We start from the raw sequence: 13,478 nt of genomic DNA on the forward strand, positions 1-13,478 counted from the left end.
CATCACAGTCTCCTCGGTTATTAAGAACCATCTTCCTGCTGACACTTTATGTCGTGTAAAAAAAATAAACTTCTCAGGCTGGGCGCGGTGGCTCACACTTGTAATCCCAGCACTTTGGGAGGCCGAGGCGGGCGGATCACGAGGTCAGGAGATCGAGACCACGATGAAACCCCGCCTCTACTAAAAATACAAAAAATTAGCCGGGCGTGGTGGCGGGCGCCTTTAGTCCCAGCTACTTGGAGAGGCTGAGGCAGGAGAATGGCGTGAACCCGGGAGGCGGAGCTTGCAGTGAGCCGAGATTACGCCACTGCACTCCAGCCTGGGTGACAGAGCGAGACCCCGTCTCACAAAAATAAAATAAATAAAATGAAATAAAATCAACTTCTTGCTGGTTGTAGCATTGTATGTCAAATTATTGGTTACTCCCAAATGAATGCAATCTTAACTGATATAATATTATCAATGTATCCCAGTTGAATCCTTCTTTTTCTCTTATCACACGGTTTAAAGCAAAAATTAATTCCCTGCACTAAGTCAGACAAATCCGAATGGAGAGTCTGTAGATTCCTTGTCATATGCACAAAATTATTTTCCATCTTTTATATCCACGTACTGCAAATTCCAACCTTCTTTCACCTTTACACTCCTCCTTTTAAAGTATTTCTCAGTTCGTGACAGTATGAAGTCAGAAGAAATTTGGTGGAAACAAACTCACATTAAATAGTAAAGAGGGAAACCCACTTTGCTATACATTTTGCTATAATCCAAATGGGGAAAACAATTATTTTCAAGACTCATTGGTATTCTTCAGCTGTATCCCTATCTTACCGAAGATTATGGCTAAGTAGGAGGTATGACTCACAGAAAGAGTTTTCTTAATATAAATTTCACCCATTGAATAAAATTTGAACTATTCTCTAAGCAATGCAAAACAGACACTCTTGAAGTCTCATGCTATTCTTCATGCAATGAAAAATAAAATGAAAATTATACAAATTATCCAAAATTTTCACACCCAAACTTCTTCAAAATGAAAGTATTGGTACAAAGTACCCTAAGTTTCATATCCAAGGTCAGTAATTACATAGATCTGTAGACACTAATTTTATCCTTCAAAAATGTAAAATGTGAAGTCTTAAAAATTACTTCATGTGTTCAGCTGGAAAAGTATTTTGCTGGAAGCAACAAATAACCTAACAAAACAGTGGAAGAAACAATTAAGAGGTTTATATTTTTCTCATGGAATAGTAAGTCTGGAGGTAGGCAGTGTAGGGCTGACACATCTTGAAAATGCCACCAAGGATCCAAGCTACATCTGTTTTGCCACTTCATCATTCTAAGCCTATGGATTTATTCCTCATCCTTACAAGATGGCCACTCACAGGATCATCCATGCTCTATGGAGAAAGAAGAGGTAAGAGACAGGAGAAACAGACTTCGTTTTAAGAAGCTTTGTTCGAGAAGGGAAGTGCTCCCCAGAAGCTTTCATCTAATCTTTGTCATAGGGGCCATTGCTACCTTCAAGGGAGGCTGGAAAATTGAATGTTTTGCTTTCCAACTTGTACAGCAGAGGAAGATGAGAGAGAAAGGGGGTGAATTGATATTCAGCCAAGCTACAGTATCTACCACACCTCCAGTCCAGTTAAATCTAGTGCCATCCATATTAGCATCATGACCATTGTCATTATCATTGTCAGCATAATGTTTGTTCCCCAAATTGTGCTATGTGCTATACCCATAAAGTTGGATAGTCTTAGCCCAACCGTGACCACTCTTACTATTGCAAATTCTGACCATATCAAGATATTATACTAATTTCAAATTCAAATATTAACTTCCTGGAGATCTTTCTGATGGATAATACTTAATTGCATGGGCCTATCACAAATTGTCTCAAATGTTTTGTCGAACAATATCCACTAATCTGAAGTTTCACCAAATGATAATGCTGGAAAGAACTTTAGAGATTATCATAAGCTGGCCTTATTTTATACCCTTAGGCTTAAACACAGGATGTCACTGACCCAATAAATTGCATAGCAGCACTGGAACTCAGGACTTCCAATTCCCAGTCCTCACTTATTCAGTTACTAAAGTGTAACCTTGCCAATAGAAGTCCTACAAAGTGCTTTCTAGGGAAATTAACTAGAAAAAAACTGCCTCATTCTATTATATCTTTTTGTACAACATTCCCATTTTTCTGCATTGAGTTTTTCACTCTGGTACACATCATGACACTGCAAAATAATTCAGTCTTATTTCTTATCCAGGGAGTTGTACTAGACACAGAGGTGTATATAGGAGCTTCCTTTAAGTATATATAGACAGTCTGCTTAAAAGTAATTTCAATACTGGCCTTGCCTCCTGATCTCTGAATTCAGTCATTATCATTCTATGGTTTTAATTTTTTTTAATCCATGATATAAGGAAAACATGGATGTGCTCTTGTTTTTACCCTTAGAAAAATCCCCCCAGTAAATACAGCAGATGCTGCTTATTCTTTCTTTTTTCAGCCCTTAACATTTGACATAGGTGAAATTGGTTTTAAATGACCACCAAAGCAGTCTTATCAGAAAAAGAGAGAATGATCTCAAAAGGACACTGTTTCTCCGTATAGTAAGAAGGTGAGAGCAGAAAGAAACAGATGGAGAATCTTTCTAAGGAATCTTAATATATGTTGTAAGTGTATGTGTGTGTGTTATGGGGGAGGAGAGAGCAAGCACTGTGGGCTGAGTTGCCTGTTTGTATTTCGCACAGTCAGTCTGTTTGAACACCTGCTGGTCCTGCTACATCCTTCTCACCTACTGCCACTCTAGAATCTGCAGGGAGACAAATCCTGCGGCATACCAATGTGCCATGCCCAGGACAACTGCCACCATCTAAAGGCCTTTAAGGCTGACTCAGACTATAAAATAAGTCATTATCCCTATCACTTTCCCCAACAAAGACAACCCACAGTTAATGCATAAGTATAACACAAAACAGTATCTGGAGGTCTTTCCTAGGAATCCATAAATACTTAACATTGAATGCAAATTTTTGACTATATGTTCACTTTTCTGGATAATTGATCCATATGTCCCTCAGATTTTCAAACAAGCCTATGTTTTATTTTAAAAAAACCATGTCCTTCCAACTTATTGAAGTAGTTTTTCTTGCTAAAAAAGGGGTACTGAGAGATTATACCTCACAATAAATTTTTAATAAGCCTTCTCAAAGGAAGGCAATTCTGATTTCTTAAAGAAAATATCAAATTAGGAAATTCTAAGAACTCAGAATAAACAAGCCCTGCCATCACTGAACTGAAGGAACTTAGATTTCCTTATGGCTTTTTAACATGTCAGTTTTCTAAAATATAAAACAATAAGGTTGAAATAGGTGATCTCTAAGATCACTTTTAGTTCTGAAAATGCCATAATTCTATGAGTCAGCACTGTGACATACCAGGAGAGCCAAAGACAGAATCCTGGTTATCTGCTCCTTAATCCATTCAAAATATCAGCAAGTTGCTTATGGAAATAATGTCATTTACTTTCTCTAAGGTTAAAGTATCCATGGGATAAAGGATTTTTTACTATTTCCCACAAAGATGGCAATAAATAAGAAGTACTAATATTTTTCAAATGCATTAAGGTAACTTGAAAAAAAAATGTTCCATAGAATAAATGTCACATACCAAGATTTTTGTCTTAGACTCTACAGACAGGGTACGACTTGACATTTAATTCTGTAATTACAGTAATATTAATTAACTTAATTTAAATAAGCTATCTTGGACTAAGGTTTAAACTATGTCTCCACAACAAATATATATTACAGGGAAATATAATCAAACTAGTATTTTCAATGATAGTAATGGATAATGTGGTTGAGGATTTAAACTGGAGTGTTTTTAAAAAGCCAGGTGCAGTGGCTCACGCCTGTAATCCCAGCACTTTGGGAAGCCAAGACAGGTGGATCAATTGAGGTCAGGAGTTCGAGACCCGCCTGGCCAACATGGTGAAACCCTGTCTCTACTAAAAAAATACAAAAATTAGCCAGGTGTGGTATTACACACCTGTAATCCCAGCTGCTTGGGAGGCTGAGGCAGGAGAATTGCTTGAACCCGAGACGCAGAGGTTGCAGTGAGCCAAGATGCACCACTGCACTCCAGCCTGGGTGACAGAGCGAAACTCCATTTCAATAAATAAATAAATAAATTTTTAAACATTTTTAAAATTAAAAAATAAAATTAATATAAGGGGCATCCCAAGGAGGACTGAGAATGGTGGCAAGAGAGAAATGGACTGCTTAGTGACCTCTAGGCTGGAGCAACAATAGAGCAGTAGAGCCCTGTGTGTCTTCCAACTCTCTATTCAACAGCAGATTACCCAGGCCCAGAGTCTCCCAACTCCTAACCTAGTAGAAGGAAATGATCTAGGTAGGCTCATTCCTCGTCTGCATCTAACTGGGGCCCATTTGACAATACTAGGTGGCCTCAGAGCACTGGCACCAGGAATCTTGCCACAACAAGTTCCAGGTCTAAAAGTGCTCCTTATTTCTGCAAGGCTGAAAGTCACTTAGAGACACTTCCCTGACCTAGAGGCACAACAGGGCCTGGCCTGGGGAGGCTTCTTCTTCCCCTTCAGGTGGCACCGGCAGCATTCAGTGGGAGCCCCGGAAGCACCAGACAAACCAGGCAGACTAACGGCACCTCAAAGCCTCTAGAAATTAAATTGTCATTGAAACCACTGCCCACAAAAGTAGGTCAGGATCTGTGTGTTACCCTAAACAGAGTGATTATCTGTTAAAATACAAGATTTAAATACAAACCCAGAGCCTTCTAACACAATAGCTAAAATGTCCAAAATATGACCATAACTTGCATGAGAAAAGACAATCAAGTGACACCAACATTTAAGTGAATCAGATGTTGGAATTATGTGACAAAGATTACAAAGCATTTATTCTAAAAATGTTGGCCGGGCGCGGTGGCTCACATCCGTAATCCCAGCACTTTGGGAGGTTGAGGCAGGCGGATCACGAGGTCAGAAGATCGAGACCATCCTGGCTAACATGGTGAAACCCCGTCTCTACTAAAAAACACAAAAAAATTAGCCGGGCGTGGTGGCGGGCACCTGTAATCCCAGCCGCTCAGGAGGCTGAGGCTGCAGAATGGCGTGAACCTGGGAGGCAGAGCTTGCAGTGAGTGGAGATAGTGTGATAGTGCCACTGCATTCCAGCCTGGGCAACAGAGCGAGACTCCGTCTCAAAAAAAAAAAAAAAAAAATGTTTCAGGCTGGACACGGTGGCTCAAGCCTGTAATCCCAGCACTTTGGAAGGCTGAGGCAGGCAGATCATGAGGTCAGGAGATCCGGACCATCATTGCCAAAATGGTGGAACTGCTTCTCCACTAAAAATACAAAAAATTACCTGGGCATGGTGGCACGCGCCTATAGTCCCAGCTACTCAGGAAGCTGAGGCAGGAGAATCACTTGAACTCGGGAGGCAGAGTTTGCAGTGAGCCAAGATCACGCCACTGCACTCCAGCCTGGGTGACAGAGAGAGACTCTGTTTCAAAAAAAAAAAAAAAGAAAAAGTTTCAGCAAGCAAATACAAATTCTCTAGAAACTAATGAAAAAATAGAATGTCTCAGCAAATATGTATAAGCTGCAAGAAGAACCAAATGGAAATTATTGAGCTGAAAAATATGGTAATCAAAATAAAATACTAGATGGGCTCCGTAGTGGAGAAGACAGAGGATAGAATCAGCGAACTTGAAAACAGATCAGTGAATGTTTTCTATTTGAACAAAGAGAAAATACCAGAAAAAAAAAAAAATGATGAACCAAGCCTTGGGGTCTTGTAGGGCAACAACAAAAGATCCAACTTTCATATCATCAGAGTTACAGAAGGAGATAAGAAAGAGAGTGGGGCTGAAATAATTTTGTGTTTGAAGAAATAATGTCTAAGAATCTCCCAACTTGGTGAAAGACAAACCTACATATTAAAAACCTGATCAAATCCCAAACAGAACAAATGAAAAGAAATTCATGCCCAAACACATCATAATCAGACTTCCAAAACATAAAGATATAGAAAATAATCTTGAAACTATCCAGAGAGAAATGATGCATTGCGTATAAGGGAGCATCAATTCAAACAACAACAAATTTCTCATTGAAACCAGGGAGGCCTGAAATGAAGTGACATAACATTTTTCAAGTGCTGGAAAAAAAAGAAACTGTCAACTATAAATTCCTTCCACATACACATTTTCTATATCATATTTGATGGTTGAAACACCACATTTCAAAAGACCAATGGATTAAAACTGGCAAAATGAATGTATGGGGTAGGAACATAGTCACAGGTTGGTTTCCCTGGCAAGCTAATTCTGAAATGAAGTTCAAAGCTCTATTTTCTTGGGAACCGCCTTGTTATCCACACATGAGGAAGGATGGGGAAGGAAACAGAAAGGACCAAAGGGAGAAGTAGAGCTGCAGTGCAAGCCCTCAGAGGCTCCAGAGCTAGAAAGATCCTTCAGAGTTTTCCAGAGTTGTGCTGCGATGGCCCAACCTTTATACTCCCACATGGATCAGCCATTGGATGTGAGCTGCGCTGGAAAGGGGTGTGACCTTGGACAAGGGAGCTTTCTACAGCTCAGGCAATCCCCGAAGAGTCTGACTATTGAAGGCCATCTGTTGACCACACTCGCAGAAGCTGGTGCAACAAGTCCCTCCTTGAAGAACGATTTGGCACATCACAGTGTCCACTGTATTACCACATGGTGGCTACAACAGCCAGTGCCTGAAGGAACTCATTTGTTTTGTGGTCAGCAACATCCTACACCTTCTCCAAACTATGCTGCTTGAAGGTTTTTGGAAACAGAAATGGGTGAAATTGTATGACATGATAATAAATTACTAACCCCCAAATCTTTCTATCTGAAGACCTCTTCATATACCTTTTGCTCCTTAGCCAAATTAAGTCAAGTAAGATATTAAGAGTAACCTAGAACTCTTTATTTCTTCACAATTTTAAATATTGCATTTGTAAACCAAAATGGAATTATTATTTCTGTGTCCAGTATCTTTATCAAACAAACCTTTATTTGTACATACACAGTACCTATTACTGTTAAATACCCGTCTCTAGACAGGCAAAGGACTCCAAGATCAGAAAACCATGTATGATTGATTTCTTATTCCTCAAATCAAAAACAGTCCTATTTTGAAAGCAAACAAGTATGTCTAACAGGTTACTCTCTAGAGAAATTTAAGACAATTCATTTTTGCAAAATATGTCAAGCCATAAAGAAACTGAAAAGCAAATCAGCTGGTAAATATGCAAGTAGACACACTGCAACATTGTTTAGCTCCCAACTGTAATAAGGAAAATAGGAAGATGATAGATATATAGATAAACAGTCTCAATGCATTGATCATGCCATCTGGTAAGTTCCAGACCATTTAACAATCTTACTTATTTTTTGTAAATTAACAAAATTGGCACGCTGTTGTTTAGAAAATGAAAAAGAATAGAAACAGCCAGCAAACATATTACAGTCAAGTCCTACAAGTATTGATTTGAAGAGTTGAATAGACCAATGTTATATTTATTGACATTAAGGGGATTTCTCTCTTGGGATATCAAGAAATGAGGTATCCTGAGAGAGAAGAAGCTCAACTTCCTTTACCTGCAGTGAAATCATTGGCCTTATCTTCTTGTCAGTTCGTGTACAGATAAATTCCAGATCCCTACCTACACTTCAGGTTGTAGGTAAAAACACTGAAATCTCCAAATTTGTTTTGTTTTTATGAAATAATTGGTATAATAACAGCTTTTGGCAAAATGAAACGGAGGGAGAGTATGATCTACTAATAAAAATAGTATCTGGACTTTTATTACTTTTTTTATGCTTAATGTGCCTTTGATTCTTGTAACGTAGCCAAGAGTTTTCCAGCAGCTGGAAATCTTTGAAATTAAACGATGCATGTGATTCAAAGAACAGTTATATCTCAGATCTAAGATGCAGAATGCATAGAGTTACCATTTCTGTTCAGTGGCATCATATAATTATGATGTAAACCTAATGCAAGTACAATGTAATTTTAGGAGACAGTCTCAAAGTCTTGCTAAAAATTATCCCAGGCACGTGTGTGACACACACAGACACACACACACACACACACACACGTATATATAACTACTGTAATTAAGAGCGATTCCTCTGTGCGCTCCTCCTTATACACGCTTTAAAGCTGTTGGCCATAGTGGGTTCCGATTTGTGTTTGAAGTACTGCACAAGGAAGGTGGCCTGTGAAAAACGGGAAGGAAGGAGGCAAAACAGGAAGATGGAAGAAGAGAGTAGGCATGAAGGAAAGTGACAGGATAAAGGAGGAGAGCCTCTTCCTTCCCCAACACACTCTGGTAGCTTAGAAAGGTCCAAGCCCCCTCACCCAACACCAGACAGAGCTTCCCAAAAGTTCCTGGCAGAGGCTTGGTGATGCGGAGGCTTGAGTGCGCCCCCCTTGGTGCCCCAGCCACCAGGGCACGCAGGACCATCCTAGAACCTCAGCCCAGCAAACTCTTGGGTAGTTCAGGCTCCCTTCTGCCCCCGCCGCCTGCAGTCAATCACTGGGCACCGCGCGCCCATCCGTCACCCACTCCAGGGCTTCCGAGCCCTGAATCCTTCTGCCTCTCTCCATCCTCCCTTAGCCTCTCTCCATCCTCTCCTCCGCAGTGACTTGTCAAGAGGTCCAAGGGCGGAAGCCGAAGCAGAGAAGATGAGGGCGAAAGGCTAGGGGCCGGTTGGAGGATTTCCTACAAGGGGCGACAATGACGCCGTCAAGACTACCATCCAGGCCCGGCGGCCCCATTCCCTCTTCGCCCCCCATCAGCCCCACAGCACCCCACACTCTCCATTGAGGCTTCAGTGTGTGATGAAGTAAGAGAATGACGAAAAATAAACCCTCAGCCTCCTAGGCAGCCCTTACCTCAGGCTGCCCTCGCGGAAGCCGCCCTCCTCCTGCCCGAGGCGCCTCTGCTGCACCGCCGCGGCCGCAGCGCTGTGGACGCCGGGGCTCCGCCCGGCGCGGGTAGACCATTCGCTGTAAGTGAGCCTTCCGCGCTCCCCGGGCGGGGTGGGGGGGACGAAAGTCTGCCCGGAGGGCGCTCGCGTGCAGCCCGGCCCGCAGCCGCTGAGGCGAGGCCAGGAGCCCCGGGAAGGGGCGCGCGGGCAGGGGGCGGCTGCAGAGCGCGCGCGTAGACGGGCCAGCGGGCTAGCCTGGGGGACCCGCGCCAGGGAGACACAGGCGCTGGCGACGAGCCCCTCAGCTCTTCTCTCGTCCTCTGGCCCTTTAAACCCCCTCTCCCTACTGTCCACCCCCGCCCCCCGGAAGAGACAGCTCGCCGGTGCCACTTGGTCTGCCGCGCTGCGCTCCTCAGCCGGGTGCGGGGAATAACAATGTGACCGTACCGCACGGACGAGATGCTGTGTAGTAGGTTGTAACTGCTGAGGCCACCACCTGTCAATTCTAGGGTGCAAAGCACGCCGTCCCAGTCGTCTGGCCTCTCCCTGATAGCCCTCCCAGGTTATTTTTTCCCCCACCTACCTCACAGACCTCCTGCAATATTCCGCGGGCACGGTACCAGGGGAGTTTTGCAAAATAACCCTCTCTCCCAGCCAGGAGCTCACGGCATCTCCTCTACCACCAGAGCTGAAGGATTACGCACAGCCCTGCGTGCCTATCCAAAGCCAGAGACCGAAAATCCTGGTTTGAACCCCACACTCACCGGCCCCCCAGCCCCCATTCATAATCCCAGCGGCCGTCTGCCACTACACACCCTCCCCCGGCCGCCCGCGCTCTTTCCCATTCGCCGTCCCTGGAACGTGTCAGTCACTCGCTGTGCATCTGCCATGAATACAGGACGAAGAGCTCTGCAGCTACTGGCTGCACAAAGAGGGTCTGGGGTGCAGGGGACGCAGACCCCCGGGTTGGGGGAGGAGAGAGAGCCAGCAGGGCACATTACGTGGAAGGAGCCAGTGGGACCGTGGGAGTCCTCTGGTCTCCTGTTGCACAAAGGAGCTCCAGAGTGAATACGCGCAGTGCTCCTGAACCAACAGGTCAGATCACCTCCCAAGAGGTGCCCCACCAAGACACCCCTGAAGGTGGGTCCCACAACTTGGGAATTCGTGTGATGGAGCAACAGGCACTCAGGAACCTGAGCCTGCTTTAAAAATGCAACAGGATGGAGTGTGTGTGTGTGTGTGTGTAGAGTGGGAGAGGTATGCTGGAAAGCACAAGTTTCCTTTTCCCCGGTTGTCCAGCCCTTTCAGTCAGAGAAAAAAACAAGGAAGGTGGCAAGGGAAAGAGGAGGAAGATAGGCATGAAGTAACTGCCTATCCAACTACTGCACTAGCTAGAGACCAAAATGACTGTAATAGGTAACATTTACCTGTTTCTCGATTTATTCCAATAAACATCATGGCACACCTACTTTGCACTGAGCACTTTGCAGAAGCTAAGGTTTCAGAGTCGATTAGGAGGACATAGTCTCTGCACCCAAGGAGCTCACTGCCTACTAGGAGAACCAACTATGAAAGCCCGAGACAAACAACACAAGTATTTCACAACAGAAGCACATGCCAATTGCATAAGTGGAACAATTTTTTCTATGTAAGAGAAGGAACAGGTCAGGGAATTTAAATCCCATCTGAACTATATATTAAAGGACAAATAGGGACCTCCCAAAGAAGTGGCAATAACCTAACAACCTACTATTCACCCATTCACCCAAAATAGCTTTACATGCCTATACATTGAAAAGCATGTCTAAGAGGTTATCAGTGTAGGAACTTAATGAACTTTCCCCTTCATGGTTTTGGAGGAAATATATTCAAACACTAGCATTTGGAGTGTAAAACACCCATTTCCCCACATCTGAGATGCTACCAAGTGTTCGCTGGTTATTCTGCCTTTTTGGACCTGTTGCTTACACTATACCATCTACCTCATCCACAACCTTGAAATTGAGCCCAAAGCCAAAATTAATAATAGTGAGGCAATAAGCACCTGAAAGGAAGCCAACAAAATCCGCAATGTAGTCATTGTTCTCACAGTTTTCATCTGTAAAATGGTGATAATGTAATCTCTTTTTCTGAACTACAGTTAGGATTAATTAGTTAGATGTATTAAATATAAGGCAACCATTGCCTAAAGAGAGTGTAAGGAATCTAAATTGTAGTTCAATCTAGGGGGAAAAAAGAACCAATTTGAGCATCATGCTGCCCCTTTTTAAATATGAGAAATTTGAAAGGTATTAATAATTACTAAGCCTCCCAAGGTTATTACATCATCTTCAGAAAAATGTGTCCAAAGAGTTCTTACTGCAAAAAGAATTATACGGATTCCAGTAGAAAATGATGTCAGCTTTTTAAGCATCTTTCTCATCTCTTTCTAAAAATTACATAAACTAACAAAGAGAATGGAAAAAAAAAAGTGTCAAACACCATTTTCAACAAGTTTATATAGATTTTACCTACAAACCCCAAAGCGCTTCTAAAGGTTGCCAAAAGCAGCTGAGTTTGGGCAGAAGTCATATGGAAAAGGCCCAGGGAGAGGCAATGGGAACCAGCAGTAGAAATATCAGAAAGTGCCAGCAAAAATATGTTTTCTGGGAAATGAGAGGTGTGTCGTAAAATGCAAAGCTGTCTCTCAAAAACTGGAGCAGAAGCAGAAGGAAGAAGGCAAAAGAGACACATACATACAGATGACAAAAGGAGAACAGGGAGTTTCCAGAAACATGGTAGCAGCAGATCTCAGGGTGAGCAAAACTTTAGTGCTTGAAGATGGTCAAATCACAATGAAATGTAAAAGTCCTCTTCCTTCTTTTTAAGAACTGGGGAGCAGATAACTATTGGAAAAGGATCTTCTGGACCTAATTCCCTTCAGAGTCTCAGAGGAAGTGAGTATACAAAGATGCCATAACTACTAAAAGTAGTCTGTTTGTGAGGCAACAGTAAAAGTGAATCTATAATCTATTTCTGCGTAACAAGCCACCCGAAACAATGGTTTAAAAAGCTACCAGTGATTTGCCTACAATTTAGTGAGATGAAAAATTGGGATGGGCTCAGCTGTGTGGGCTCAATGGCTAATCTCTGCCCCGTGTGGTATCAGCAGGTCTTACTCACAAATCTGGGCCTCTGGAAGGGATGGCTTGGACACCTAGGGCCTTTTCCCAGGAAGCTAGTCAGGCTTTTTCACATGGAGGTAGACATGTACCCAGTAGCAAGAGAAATGGCAGCCTAGTGTTCATGCTCTAGTGTTCACACCCTTTCAAGTTTCAAGCTTCTGTATGTGTCATGTTTGATAATGTCCCATTGGCTACAGCAAGTCAGGTAGCTAAGTCTAGAGTCAAGGTGGGAGTATTTTATGGGCATGGGTAGACAGAGGTGTCAATTATTGGGGATCATTAAGTGGGAGCTATTTGCTTTGAGAACAGGAAAGCCACTTTGCAACCTCCACTTCAGGAACTTTCTTTAAGGACTTTGACCAGAAAAGTAATTCATTCAATAGTGAGCAGTGATAAAGAAGAAACTGGCATAACACAGATACAGACATACTATTTTTAAAATTCAGAAAATTAGCATCAAAACTTTTTAATAGATGAGGGGAGAAAGTGTTGTCACAGAGACAATTAACATTGTGACTATAAATTTTGCAATGCAAGAAAAAAACTAATAATACTTTAGCATAGTATTTACTCTTGCCAGGCAATATTCTTACCACTTTATAGAGATATGAACACAATTGATTCTCAACACAACTCTGTAAATTAGGTATTATTATTAGTAGTAGTAGTAGTAGTATTACCATTATATAGATTTAAAGACCTAAGGGACAATTTAAGTAACACTCAAGATCACACAGTTAGAGGAAGACTCAGTATTTAAACCCAGTTAGTCTTGTTCTAGAGTCTTTGCTCTTATTCATAAGCAGCATAGTTTCTCTAAATTAAGCATATTTGTTGATATGTTAAGAAATAAACATCATCTATTAAGGAAAACCAAAAGGTACAAATGAAGAAACTCAAGAGAGAGATGAGGAGGATGAAATTAGTTGATTTTTTTTAACAGAAAGAAGAAGAAAAGCAAACCATGACAGAAATGAAGACAATATTGGAAGAAATACAAAAGAGGAATAAGTATTGCAGATAAGTAAGACATAGCAAATAAAATTACTTGTGTGAAACTGATAATGATAGATGAAATACAACACACATATAATTGGAGTCTCTAAAGAAGAAAACCTTATCAGTGGAACAGAGCAAATTGTTTAAAGCAAAATTTTAAAAGAACTTTCTTGAAATCGATAAAATAAAGACTTCAGTCTACATGTTCAAAATAAATACTATGTAGTAGAAAAAAATGATTGATGGTTGAACAAAGAAATATACTAACAAATTATTGAATTTTATATATATGTAAGGAACCC

General features: G+C 41.8%; 1 protein-coding gene across 1 annotated transcript in view; it reads right to left on the bottom strand.

Annotated features, from left to right (window-relative positions):
- The window catches only part of PDE4B (phosphodiesterase 4B), a 587,629-nt gene extending 578,294 nt beyond the window's left edge, over positions 1-9,335 (bottom strand). The window contains exon 1 of the mRNA XM_032137056.1: positions 8,979-9,335. The gene's annotated coding sequence lies outside the window, so the exon portion shown is untranslated. The remainder of the gene's footprint in view (positions 1-8,978) is intronic.
- Positions 9,336-13,478: the final 4,143 nt, after the last annotated feature.

This window comes from Hylobates moloch, unplaced genomic scaffold (genome assembly GCF_009828535.3).
Source record: "Hylobates moloch isolate HMO894 unplaced genomic scaffold, HMol_V3 SCAFFOLD_18, whole genome shotgun sequence".
NCBI classification, from domain to species: domain Eukaryota; kingdom Metazoa; phylum Chordata; class Mammalia; order Primates; family Hylobatidae; genus Hylobates; species Hylobates moloch.